General features: G+C 59.2%; 1 protein-coding gene across 5 annotated transcripts in view; it reads right to left on the bottom strand.

Moving 5' to 3' along the window:
- Positions 1-12,302, bottom strand: part of ARVCF (ARVCF delta catenin family member) — a 54,936-nt gene extending 42,634 nt beyond the window's left edge. For 2 of the 5 annotated variants that reach the window (XM_038575880.1, XM_038575879.1), the window contains exon 1: positions 2,668-2,721. The gene's annotated coding sequence lies outside the window, so the exon portion shown is untranslated. Of the gene's footprint in view, positions 1-2,667; positions 2,722-8,043; positions 8,134-9,637; positions 9,917-12,160 lie in introns of those variants that run through there. The other 3 variants (XM_038575881.1, XM_038575883.1, XM_038575882.1) reach the window with 3 other exon arrangements.
- Positions 12,303-12,433: the final 131 nt, after the last annotated feature.

The raw sequence follows: 12,433 nt of genomic DNA, 5'->3' as shown, positions 1-12,433 counted from the left end.
AGAGGCAGAGACACAGGCAGAGGGAGAAGCAGGCTCCATGCAGGGAGCCCGATTTGGGTCGATCCCGGGTCTCCAGGATCACGCCCTGGGCAGAAGGCGGCGCTAAACTGCTGGGCCACCCAGTGTGCCCAAGAATTCATATTTTAGTTCTTTTTTTTTTTTTTTTTAATTTTTTTTATTTGTGATAGTCACAGAGACAGAATGAGGCAGAGACACAGGCAGAGGGAGAAGCAGGCTCCATGCACCGGGAGCCCGACGTGGGATTCGATCCCGGGTCTCCAGGATCGCGCCCTGGGCCAAAGGCAGGCGCCAAACCGCTGCGCCACCCAGGGATCCCAAGAATTCATATTTTAAAACAAAGACTCTGGGATCCCTGGGTGGCGCAGCGGTTTGGCGCCTGCCTTTGGCCCAGGGCGCGATCCTGGAGACCCGGGATCGAATCCCACGTCGGGCTCCCGGTGCATGGAGCCTGCTTCTCCCTCTGCCTGTGTCTCTGCCTCTCTCTCTCTCTCTCTCTCTCTCTCTCTCTCTCTGTGTGACTATCATAAATAAATAAAAATTTAAAAAAATAAAAAATAAAACAAAGACTCTGATCAATGACTGAGAAAGACATCAATCTCCGCTCCCCCCCCAACCCAACACGGGGCCGGCAGTCACAGCCACGCAGCCAGCTCAGTGCAGCTGTGCGGAGCCAATGACAAGGTGGCCAAGGGGCAAGGCCAGGCTGGGAGGGTGTGGGTTTTGGGAGGTGGCATCAGTGCTGGCACGGCTGCAATGAGGGGCAACCATAGCCCTGGAAGGGGAGCCCTGAAATTCTCATCACCAGTTTGCAGCTCCACAGTGGGCCACTTTCTCTGTTGCTGCCTTCTTTGCCAGGCCAGGGGCTTCCCCAGGGCGATAGGGTCACAATACTCAGTGTCTGACATGGAGCTCAGCGGCTGAGTAACGAGTGCCCAAAGGAGAGTATGGGAGATACAAAGGTGCCGGTCATCACCCCTATCCCAACTTAGTCCCCAAGCCTGCCCAGCCCCATACCTTCATGTGATCAGGGCTATACCTCAGGGCCCACAGAGCAGGGAGCCCCAGCCAGGGCCTGCTCTGCTTCCCAGTCTGTGAAATGGGCCCAGCCCAGAGCAGCGATGGCATGAATGCCAGCCGCCACTACTCGCCACTACTCTTCGGGGGCCCATGGCAGACGTGAATGGTCAATCACTGTGGCAGACGAGAATAATCCACCACCACACTCAAGAAGGAGAGGAACAGAAACAAGAGAGAGGAAAAGGCAGAGAGACACACAGAGAAGACGAGAGAAAAACTGGGAAAAAACCAAGAGGAGGAGGCAGAGAGAGATAAACAAGGACAGGAAACAACCAAGCCATGCTGGGAGACAGGGTAGTGCAGCAGGCAGGCTAAGGGAGACCCTGTGACCAGAGCTATCACTCTATGTCTGGCTGGTTGGCCAAGCTGAGGCCTGGTGGCCTACCAGGACTTATGCGGGGTCAGGGCCAGCACCCTGCCAACGTCACCCCCAGGAACCATGTCACCTATACCACAAGCAAGGCCACTTTCTGAGCCCTAGATGCAGCCTGAGCCTCTTCATCCCAATGCAGAGGCCCCCAGGTGGCCCAGAAGCCTGCCACTGAGCTGCCTGGCCTGACCTGGAGTGGCCAGGTAGCACACCTCCAGGTGGCAGCAGACGCCCAGCTACCACCAGCCCAGCTGGCAGCTTCCCAAACCCAGAGTTATGTGCAATAGGGAAGAAGGAGTCAGGTCCCATCCCTCCCTGTCCTATAGCCCTTGGCACAGGATACCGAGGTGTCTGGAAGCCTGGGCACTCCCAGGCTGGTGGCCACTGTCTTCTCACCACAGAGCATAGCACTGGCTGGGCCAGGCCGTCCACGCTGGATATTCAGTGTCACTGAGAATCCTGGGTTAGCCAAGCCTCTTGTGGAGATAGCACCCAGAGGGGCAGGAGCAGATGGCTGGGCTGGGGCCTGGGTACCCAGACCGCATGAACAAGAACAGCCAAAGACATTCTCATCAGCCATCACCACTCCGTAAATGCAGCCACCATAGAAAACGCTGACAGGCCAGGGTGCCAGCAGGGCGTATTCCACCCCTTCCACTCCAGAGGGACCTGGGGGACACAGGGACCACACAGCTTCCCAATCTTGCCATACCTCCCAGGCATCAAGCCTTACTCTTGCTGGAGGAGTGGCTACCAGATAAACCCACAAACACAGGTAACACCCAGGACTGTCTGTTCCCAGCTGGTAGCTCCTGTCTCCTGAGCTGAGAACCAAGCTGGGTGGCCGAGGCTGATACCAGACATTGCCATGCCAAGCATCCAAGTTAAGGCAGGTGAAGATCATATCCAGTCAATGTCCTGGTGTCAGCCTCACTGCAGGCTCATCCCTCAAGCCAGACATCAACCTGGTGGCTGCTGTCCATACCCAGGTCATTGGTGAATCCAAGCAGGGTTAGTGGTGAGGCCCCACCCCCAGCCCTGTCCAGCCCGGGGGCTGTGCCCACTCAGCGGGAGGCTGACCAGAAGCATACACCACCCTGGGCCATTCCTCCGTCCGTCACACCTGCCAAGCCCACCTGGACTCTCTTCCGTCCTATGTGAAGAGGGGGATATTCCCAGGCCGAGCCCAGGTCACTCACCTGTCTCGAGGAGAGATCAGCATGTCCCAACGCCCATCCTGCCAGCTCCAGCTCCTGCAGGGAAACCAGAGGAGACCTTGTGAGATCAATTTGTCAAGCTAAGTCCCTTCTGGACGAGGCCAGACCCCTGGTGAGGCAGTGTCACCCCTGACTCCGAGGTCATCCTGTGGCACTCCTGACATGTATACCCACATATTCATGCACATTCTCTTATCTCTGCTCGACTGGGACTGTGGTGTCTGCGGTTTATGTCAGACTACCACCATCCCTCATAAATGTTTCTAATACTGTTGACTAGCCTGCAAAACTGCGATTGCTTAGCTGGAGTCTGGTCATAGTGTCTTCCCCATTCCAGAAAGTTGGGTGTGCTTCATCGTGATCAACGTACAGCAAGGAGAACTTCTGTGCAACAGGCCACCTGCCTCTCCTGATGCTCCTTGGGGCCAGCCCAGAACCTGTGTCCCTGTGAGACAAGAGCCTTGCTCCCAGACCCTGGCACCAAGGGGCCAGAGAGATGTCTAGATGTGCCTCACAGGCAGGACTACAGCCCCTGTGGGCTTATGGCCTAGCCCATGCCCCAGGGGACACATCCCCTGTCACTGTATCTAGGCCTGGGGACCATGCCAGAGAGTGTCTGTGTTATAAAAACGAACAATATGGGGAAGCCTGGGTGGCTCAGTGGTTGAGCGCCTGCCTTCGGCCCAGGGCGTGATCCTGGTGTCCCGGGACCGAGTCCCACTTCGGGCTCCCTGCATGGAGCCTGCTTCTCTCTCTGCCTGTGTCTCTGCCCCTCTCTGTGTGTATCTCTCTTGAATATACAAATAAAATCTTAATAAAATAAAAATGAACAATAGGGTGGTGGGCACTTGCCTGGCTCAGTTGGTAGAGCATGCAACTCTTGATCTCAGACTTTTAAGTTTGAGCAGAGTTGTGTGTAGAGATGACTGAAAACTACAATCTTTAAAACCCAAAACCAGGGACGCCTGGGTGACTCAGCAGGTTGAGCATCTGCCTTTGGCTCAGGGCATGATCCCGGGTCCCAGGATCGAGTCTCACGTCGGGCTCCCTGCGACAAGCCTGCTTCTCCCTCTGTCTGTGTCTCTGCTTCTCTCTCTGCGTCTCTCATGAATAAATAAATAAAATCTTTAAAAAAACAAAAAACAAAGCCAGGGTGGCAACAAGAGGAGGGAGTCTCGGCTGCAAACAGAAAGCCAGCTTTGGTGGGTCAGGATGACAGAAGCTGTCTCCCTTAGGCTCTACTGTGTTTCCCAGATTGGTCCTCTATCTAATCTTCCTTTGTGGACATGGCCTATTTGGGGTCCCTGCGGATAGGTGTCCCCATCTCACAGCAGCTCCTTCATCACAAGGAGGGGCTCTGAGTCATGGTGGGATCACGGATCAGGATGCGTGGGGTCAGAGGCAAGAAAGAACAGTGGCCCGAGCCAGGTAGGTGTGTGTGTTCATGTGTATGGGTTTGTGCACACTCACCCTCGTGTGTGCCTGGGAGGGCAGTCTGGGAGAGAGCCTGCCCACCCACGGTCCCCACCCCACCCACAGCATAGGGGCTGCGTTTCCTACCCTGAAGTCTGAGGTTCAGGAAGCAGCTCTGCTTGGAGTGTGACGTTTCTGGTCTGCTTCTGTTTTTGGCTTAAATGTTCACATAGGTTTTGCCCCATAGATAGCCACATGCCTTTCTTATCAGTCCTGATAACTGCCAAGCTCCCCCTCAGGGCTGGCCTCGAGCAAAGCCTCACAAGGTGCTGGCTGTACACCCTCATGTCACTCTTGCTAGGTGCCTTGGATTGACCCAATACCCCATTTTTCTGATGGGGAAACTTGGTCCAGGATTTGAACTTATGTCTTTCTGTTCCCAGCGTCCCCACCTCAACTGGGGATATTTGGCCACAAGAACACGTTCCCTCCTTGTGGGGCTCTGGTCAGGATAAGAGCTCCATAAACATGGAGGAGAGCCAGTAGCAGACACCAGTGGGGAGAGCCACCAAAGGTTTCCTGGAGGAGGAGGGTAGGGGAAGTGGGAGGCACTGGGGGATGCAGGGTGGTGGCGGCTCTGAGAGGCATGGGTCTCCAGGGCACCCTTGTCACAGGACATTGTATAGGTGAGGGCAAGGCAGAGTCTGACAGGAGCCCTGAGGGAGTGAACAGGTGTGGATATGAAGAGAGAACGAATGACAGGCTTTGTGCTGAGAATGCAGGAGGTACCTGTCTTAGGAATCCCTACTTAGCATTCCCTTAGGATTGATATGTGGGGTCTGGGGTCACTTACTTGACCAAGGACCCCCGACCCAGGAGCTCTGGGGCAAAGGGAGTCATGAAACCTGCCTCTTATTGGGCTCCATTCCCAAATGAGGAGTGTCCTGAGAAGTGGGGACAACTCCCCCTGGCTATACTAGCCGGGGCCTACCCCTACCACCGGCCTCCCCACACTGGGGCGCCCGGCAATCTTCCAGTCTGCCCCCAATCTTGGGAAGGCCTGCTGCATCTCAGATAGGGGCAGGAACCCAGGCCACAGGGGTTGCCACACAGAGCCAGTCCTGCAAACGGACCTGTCATGCATCCATGGCACAAGGCAGCTCCATGAGCAGAGTCCAAAGGAGGGATGGGCCCCGGGCTAGGTGGGCTGGGCAGACGATGAGGAGGCTAGGTGGTGGGGGCGGGGAGGGGGGGCAGGCAAGTCTGCCTAGGAGCCTGTTCTGCACTCCAGCTCCATGTTCTCCTCCACCATAACAGATCTGGACGTGCTCTTCCAGGCCACTGGCCACTCTGGGTACAACATGAAAAGGCACCTGCTTCTGTCACACCTTCTTTCACAGATGCAGTGAAAAGAAGCTGCAAGCGGCTCAGAGTCCTTGCCTGGACCCCTGGGTGGGGGCAGGGTCAGCCTATGGAAGCTGAGGAGGCCCCTGGGGTGAAGGCCTGAAGGAGGCCTCGCTCAGGGCCTGTTTCTCACTGTCCTTGCCCAAGCCTGTGGGCAGTCACCCTGCCATTCAGTCCCTGGTCTCCCCTTGCCTGCACCAAAGGCAGTGAGGGGCTCTTGGGGTTACTGAGAGGCCTTGCCCCAGGGATCCCTGCCCCTTGCCAGCTGCATACCCTGGACAAGCAGTCTGAAGCAGGCCCCACCAGGTCCCTCCCGAAGGGTCCCAGCACTGAAGGTGGCTGGGCGGGGTCAGGCTTGCCAGCCTTGGCGGTCCTGGGTGCCCTCTGGTGGCCGCACCCGCTGCTTTCCTGGAGGCTGCTGGCTCCTCGGGATCCCCCAGGGCAGGGGGAAGGGCCTATGCCTGACCAGCGGTGGGGGGAAGGAGGAGGGACAGATGCGGCTGAAATGGGTGTCCATGCACTCTGGGCTCATCTTCCTGACCTATCAAATAAACCACGTTGTGCAGCTGTCCTGGCCGGGAAGGCCCGATAAGGGATTCCTGACCTCGTATTCCTTCTGATTATTCCCTAGTCCTGGGTCTCCTGCTGAGCAGACCAAGACTTTATCACAATCTTGATGGAAGCTGGCAGCAAAACTTGAGCTGCCATTCAGAGGTTCCCAAACCCCCTGTGGCCCTCCTGGCAGCCCCCAGGGCTTGTCCTGAGGTCAAGCTTGCCCTCACCTCCCTCCCACCGCTGAGATCAGATCACAGGGCAGATACTAGGGACTGGCTAGGGGCTCCTCTATTCACGACTCTCAGGCCTGTCCCTTGGGCGAAGAGGGTGTGGTAAATCTGCCCTGAATCCTTACGCAGCACCAACAGAGATGCCCTGCCTTCACCAAGCCTCTGAGATGCAGAGACCCCTGAGCCTGGGAAGAGATCTGAGGGGCCACCGTGCAACCCCACTGTGGCATGGGGATGCTAATTTAGTAGGACTTAGAGCCGGCCCAGTTTACCTGTGGACTGCAGGTTCTTCTGTCTACATGGAAAAGACTGTGAAGAGCAGGGCCAAGGCTGACTTGGCTGTGACCCTCCTGCCTAGGCCAGGACTAGAATCCCCAGCACAGTGAGTGCTCTGTGCCCAGCCCTGTGCTGGGTGCCGGTGGATCACAGACTTTAGGGAGCAGGGAACAGACATGGCACTGTGGGTGGGACAGGGCAAGGCTGGAAGAAAGCATGAATTGTGGATTCACAGCCCCACATGCTGCGGCGGGACCCAAGACCTGGGCCACCTACTACTTGGTTAAGTACCCAACATTTAATTAAAAAGAACAACTGGCCATGAGCCCAGTATGCTGTGGAGAAGGCTCTGTCTCCTGTGTGCAGCACCATTTCAAGTCCAGAGATACACTGAACACAGGACAGGCAGGACCTGCTTGGGACCAGCAGACTGCTGCTGGGGGGTCTGCATCTCAAGGGGAGGCAGAGGGAGGGGATCGAGGCTCTCAGTACCCCCCTCCCCCCCGACAGGTCCTCACGAGAGGGGGGCGGGGCGGGGGAGTGCCCTGACATGCCCTAAGCCGCTCATCTGCCAATCCCCTGGGTTTACAGATCCTGACTTGGTGTGTGCCCTGCAGGGGACAGTGGGAAGGGGTGTGAGAGAGGGGCAAGCACCCGAGGTTACACTGAGAGCCTAGCCCAAAGGATGAAACCCTGTTGGCATGATTCTTTTCTCTTCCCTGTTTCTAAACAGGCCTGGGTCTAACGGGAAAGCGGAGCCAGAGTCCCGGAGCTCCGTTTTCAGGGATACGTTACGCAGAAATGAGTACGTTTCAAGTACCCAACATTTAATTAAAGATTACACGGGGAAGGCTCGGGATGTCAGGCTGCCCGCCCCAGGCCACACCTCAGCAAACCGGGCTGGGTACCGCGCCGACTGGGGGCATCCGCCTCTGCCGGGCCCGGTGTTCCACCGAGGGGACTCGGGCGGCGGGAGCGGGGGGATCCCCGGTGCGGGCACCAGGCAGGGCCACCAGGCGGCATCCTCTCCCTCGTCCTCTGGGCGGCGGGAGCGGCGGGAGCGGGGACATCCCCTTGGCTCCCGAGCCCCAGCGGGCTCCAGGGGCGCGCCGCCCCGGGAAACTTCCCCGGCCCCGCCGGCCCTCGGGCCCCTGGAAAGTTTCCGGCCCCCAAGCCCCGGGGCAAGGCGCCCAGCGCCGCGCAGGCCGAGCGGGGCTGCGGGCGGCGGGCTCCGGCCGCGGCTCGGCGGGGGCGCGCTGTGCGGGGCGCCCCGGCCCGCCCCGCCGGGGCCCCGAGACCGCGCACAAAGGGCCCCGCCCCCGCGGCCCCGGGTCTCGCGCACCGCGGCGCGAGGGGCGAGGTGGGGCGGGGCCCGGCTCGTACCTCGGTTCTCCGCTCAGGAGCCCGCCTCGACCCCCGGCCCCCACCCCGGCCCCATCCCGGCCCCGACCTCCGGACCCCGCCCCCGGCCCGAGCCTACCTGGAGCGCGGCGTGGGCGGCCCCGCAGCGTGGCCCCCGCCCCCAGACGGGCGTCCCCGGGTCTCTGGGCGCGCCGGGCGCGGCGTCCCCGGGGCGCGGCGGGGTCAGCGCTCCGCGGGGCCTCAACTCGGGCGGGTGCGGGGGCGGACCCCTCCCGGGCCCAGCGTGCAGCCCCGGGCCAGCCCTCCCCGCCCCTCGCGCGGCCCGTGCGCAAAGCGGGTCTGGCCGGCGACGCGACCCTCCGCCCCGCCCCAGCCGAACGCGAATTTTCCCATTGGTCGGGAGACCCAGGGCGGCCCGGCAACCGGCGCCGATTGGGCGGGCGCTGGGAGACGCCGGCTTCCCATTGGGCCCCCGGGGTGTCCGTCCCGGCCGACCGCCGGCCCCTCCGTGGAGTGGCCGAGGCCCCGGCACCTGCCGGGACCGCTGCGGCGGCGGCCGGGCTCGGGGCCGCCCCCCTCTCGGCGGCGTTCGAGGACCTGCCCGGGCCCCCCGGCACCGAGCGGGGATTGGCGAGCCCCGCGCCCCTTCCCAGGACTCTGGCCTCGCTGCCTCCATCACCGCCCCTAGTTCGCAGGGATCCTTCTCCCGCGCCTGCTGTTCACCGGGCGCGCCGCGCCCTCCTGTCCGGATCTAATTGTGTTCTTCGCACACTCTGCGAGGGAGAGTTGTGCTACCTTCCCATTCTACAGATGGGAAATCGAAGCTCAGAAAGGTTCTCACTTGCTTTAGGTCACTCGGGTGCAAGCCTAGCCCGTCACCCCCGGGCCTGGGGGGTTCTCGCAGCAGGGGCGCGGCCCGACCTGGGCTCCGCGAGCCTGGATGGGGAGCCGTGTTTCTCGGGGCAGGAAGGTCCTTTCGGCGAACCAGAGGTTGTCCTCCTCCACCGGCCTGAATCCACGGACCCCTCGGCTCGGCCCACCCTGCAGGGCTGCCCTCCCCTCCTCTATCAAATCACCGCAGCTCAGGGTCCGGGAGGGGTGGAGGGAGGAGTTTGTGTGTTTGTCACCAGCCTCCTTCCTGGTGTCCCGTTTCCTCCACCCTACCTCTGGTCTTGGAGAAACACTGTAGGGGGCGCAACCACCTGAATGGAATTTAGCACAAGTCGCATTTCTCTGCCAGGTGGAGAGCCGACACCTGGTCCTTGGAGGGAAACGAAGCACACATATATGACCACAAATGGAACCATAATCCTTGGCCAGCTCCACTTAACTTTGTGGTGTGTGTGGTGGGGTACCAATAGGGGTGCTGCATGTTGGAGCTTATTTCAGGGGGTTCATGAGATGATGGCCCCTTGGCCAGGGACTCTGGCTTAGTTCTAAGCCTTTCCTGTCCTGGTTGCACCTGGAGATGACCAGATTCTCAGCCCATCATATTCCCCATGTCTACCCAGGGAGTCACAGACCCATGACAGCATTAATGGGGAGACCAGACATTCATGTCTTATCCACCCACATCAGGGAGCCAGAGTGTTCACCCATAAGTTGCTTCCTCTTAACAAAGAAAGTGAAGTGATGTAGGGCCAGAACTCACCACTGGTACCACCATTGGGTTCCCCCTGTGGTACCTAGCACACGTAGCAAATCCATCCTACCCTTTTAGAACCAGTCAGCCACTGCTGGTCAATTGAAGTTGGGCACTGGAGGTGAGAGCCATCTGACACTCTGGCATAGCGATGTTGCTTGTATCTCTGGGAAGATGGAGTGCAGGTGTCCTTCCCTGGAACACAGGAGTCTCTGTGAGCAAGTTAGCTCTTGTCTTATGGAGCTGCACCATTGGTGACATTCTGAGCCAGCTGCTGTGTGGGCTGGAGGGATTTTCTTCCTTCCATTAGTCAAACTGTCCCTACGGATTTCTCCAGGGGCATTGGGCCCTGGTCCTCCTGGAGCGCTATTCTCATAGTGAGCTTGTGATTCAGCATCAACCCTTCCCCACACACTTGCTGATGGTGGCAGGAGGGGCTGGACAGAGCTCTGGTGAGAGAGCAAAAGGGAGAATCATGCTCCAAAATTGTCCTAGGTGGGGGCTGCCTCCCCGCCTCCCGCTCCAGGCAGGATTCCGTCCCCCAAGCTGGGTCACCAGCTATATACAGAGGAGTAGGATGGACAGTGTGGGTTCCAAGGAACTCAAGGCCATTCTCAGGCAGCAGGCCTACCATAACCCAGGCTGCAGGCAGGGGTCAGAAACAGTCAAAAAACAGGATGGAGAGTCCCTACCATGTGACCACTGGCACAGGGACCAGTACCCTAGGCTCCTCCCTCTCCCCCCACCTCCACCTAGCTCTGTGGGGACATCCTGGGGACATGTGAGCAAAGCTATAGGGGGAAAAAGGTTTCAGATGGAGGTCAAGAAGAACTTCTCAACAGTGGCAAATGCTTAGAGACCAAAAAGGGTGACTATAAGGTAGTGAGCTCCCCAACTAAGGATGTGTGAACTCTTTGCATCCCTAATACCCGAGAGTTCAGCTTCCCGCCCAAACCCATCTTATCCTATCTTATCTGCTCCCTAGCACTGAATGTTGTCAACTGGAGTCAGTGGAGACAGATCAGAGTGAGTACCTGACATGGCTCCATCTAGATGGGAAGAGTGTAGCTGGAAGGGGGCTGGCCCAGAGCTATGTGCTTTCGTGGCAGACCAGGATTTGAACCTCTGTCCAACCCATGCATGAGCTCATCTCTCTTTGTTGATAACAGGAAAGCACCTCCCCTGAGGCGTGTGGCCCAGTGGTTTGGGGGCAGAGTACTCTGCAACTGCTGCCTTGTGCCCCAGGGTGAGGTCACACAGCCTCGGCCCCAAGTCTTGCTTATCTAACTTTATTGCCTCTTGGGTGGATTGCAAAGTCTGGCTGCTCAGAGGGAAATCACTGGTACCAGCTCAGGAGGATTCTGCTGCTGCATATGGGGAGGGAGGACCATGCATCAGGCTAGGTTGACCACTTGCTGGCCATGAATCCTTGGACATCTGGAGTCTTCGGTGTCCATGTCTGTAAAGGGCTTCTGTTGGGTTCCAGGAGGAGCACAGAAAAGATGGCAAGAGAGTAGGGTGGAATGGGCATTTGGGTGCATCAGGCAGGTTTGGATTCAATACTTGCCTTTTTCTATCACCAGTCAGGCCCCTTCCCTCTCTAAACCCCAGTCTTCCACAGGACATCAGTGCTCTGAGTCAGGAACAGGACAGGAGGGCTTCACACAGGACTGTGGAGCTAATCCAGCCACTGCCATTTGCCATCTTTTTTAAAAAATGACATGGCTGCTCTGAACTTCAGCCTTTGTATATGTAAAATGGGGGGGAATAATAGCTGTGGACAGGGACCCTGGGTTTAGAGTGCTTAGCACACTGTTACTATTCTTAGCATAACTGTCATCCTTGTCATAGTTTGCTGAGCGCCCACTTGGGAGTAGGCCCTGGGCCCTTGTCCCCTGACTCTCCACTCTCCCTGCATTCAGGCCCCAGACACAGCCTAGAGGTCTTTGAAGGCAGGGAGCGCAGTGAATGCCTCTCTCCTGTTGGGAGGGCCCCAGTCAGTGCCCCTTCCTGCCCTCTTGCTCACTCATTACAGCTGAGGGTGGTCCAATTCTTCATCCTAGGGCCTGGACCTGCAGAACAGCCTCTAAGTGAGCTCAAAGGCCAGAGTGGCTGGGTGGGTCTGGAGTGCCTGGTCCAGGGTCTTTCCTGAGTGTGCCAGGATTCCGGGGTAGGGTGGGTGGTGGTGGAAGTGGTGGTGGAGTGGCGGTGCAAAGGCTAGAGTGGCTGAGTGGGTCTGGAGTGCCTGGTCCAGGGTCTTTCCTGAGTGTGCCAGGATTCCGGGGTAGGGTGGGTGGTGGTGGAAGTGGTGGTGGAGTGGCGGTGCAAAGGCCAGAGTGGCTGGGTGGGTCTGGAGTGCCCGGTCCAGGGTCTTTCCTGTGTGCGCTAGGAATTGCGGGGCTGGGGTGGAGGCGGTGCAAAGGCCAGAATGGCAGAGGCAAAACCCAACTGGGGGCCTTAAAGAAAAGGTAGGGATGGCCAGGTCTGGAGCCAGTACAGGGTGTGGCCCAGGACCCGGTCTGAGGGGCGGGTCCGGAAGTGGGCATCCCCCTATCGCTCTCAGCGAAGACCGCCAGGTGGTTTGGTGACCTACCGCCCCCGGAGTTCAGGCTGCCGCCCTAACGGGTCCGCGAAGCCATGCCCTTGGGGCGGCCGCAAGGGGCAGCGACCTCGCGCAGGCGTCCTCAGGGCTGGGGAGCTGGGAAAGCCGCGGGGGTCACGAGACCCCCAGACGCCCGCGCAGCCCGAGGCTTGGCGCAGCCCCGGGGGCGGGGCGCCGGGAGGGCTGCAGCCCCCGAGCGACAGCGCGCGCAGCCAACGGCGCTTGGGGTCGCGGCGTGCGGCCCCGCCCCTGGCGGCGCAGTCC

The sequence above is a fragment of the Canis lupus genome, chromosome 26, assembly GCF_011100685.1.
Source record: "Canis lupus familiaris isolate Mischka breed German Shepherd chromosome 26, alternate assembly UU_Cfam_GSD_1.0, whole genome shotgun sequence".
NCBI classification, from domain to species: domain Eukaryota; kingdom Metazoa; phylum Chordata; class Mammalia; order Carnivora; family Canidae; genus Canis; species Canis lupus.
Note: the sequence above shows the minus strand (reverse complement) of the source record. Positions and strands in the feature narration are given on the sequence as shown.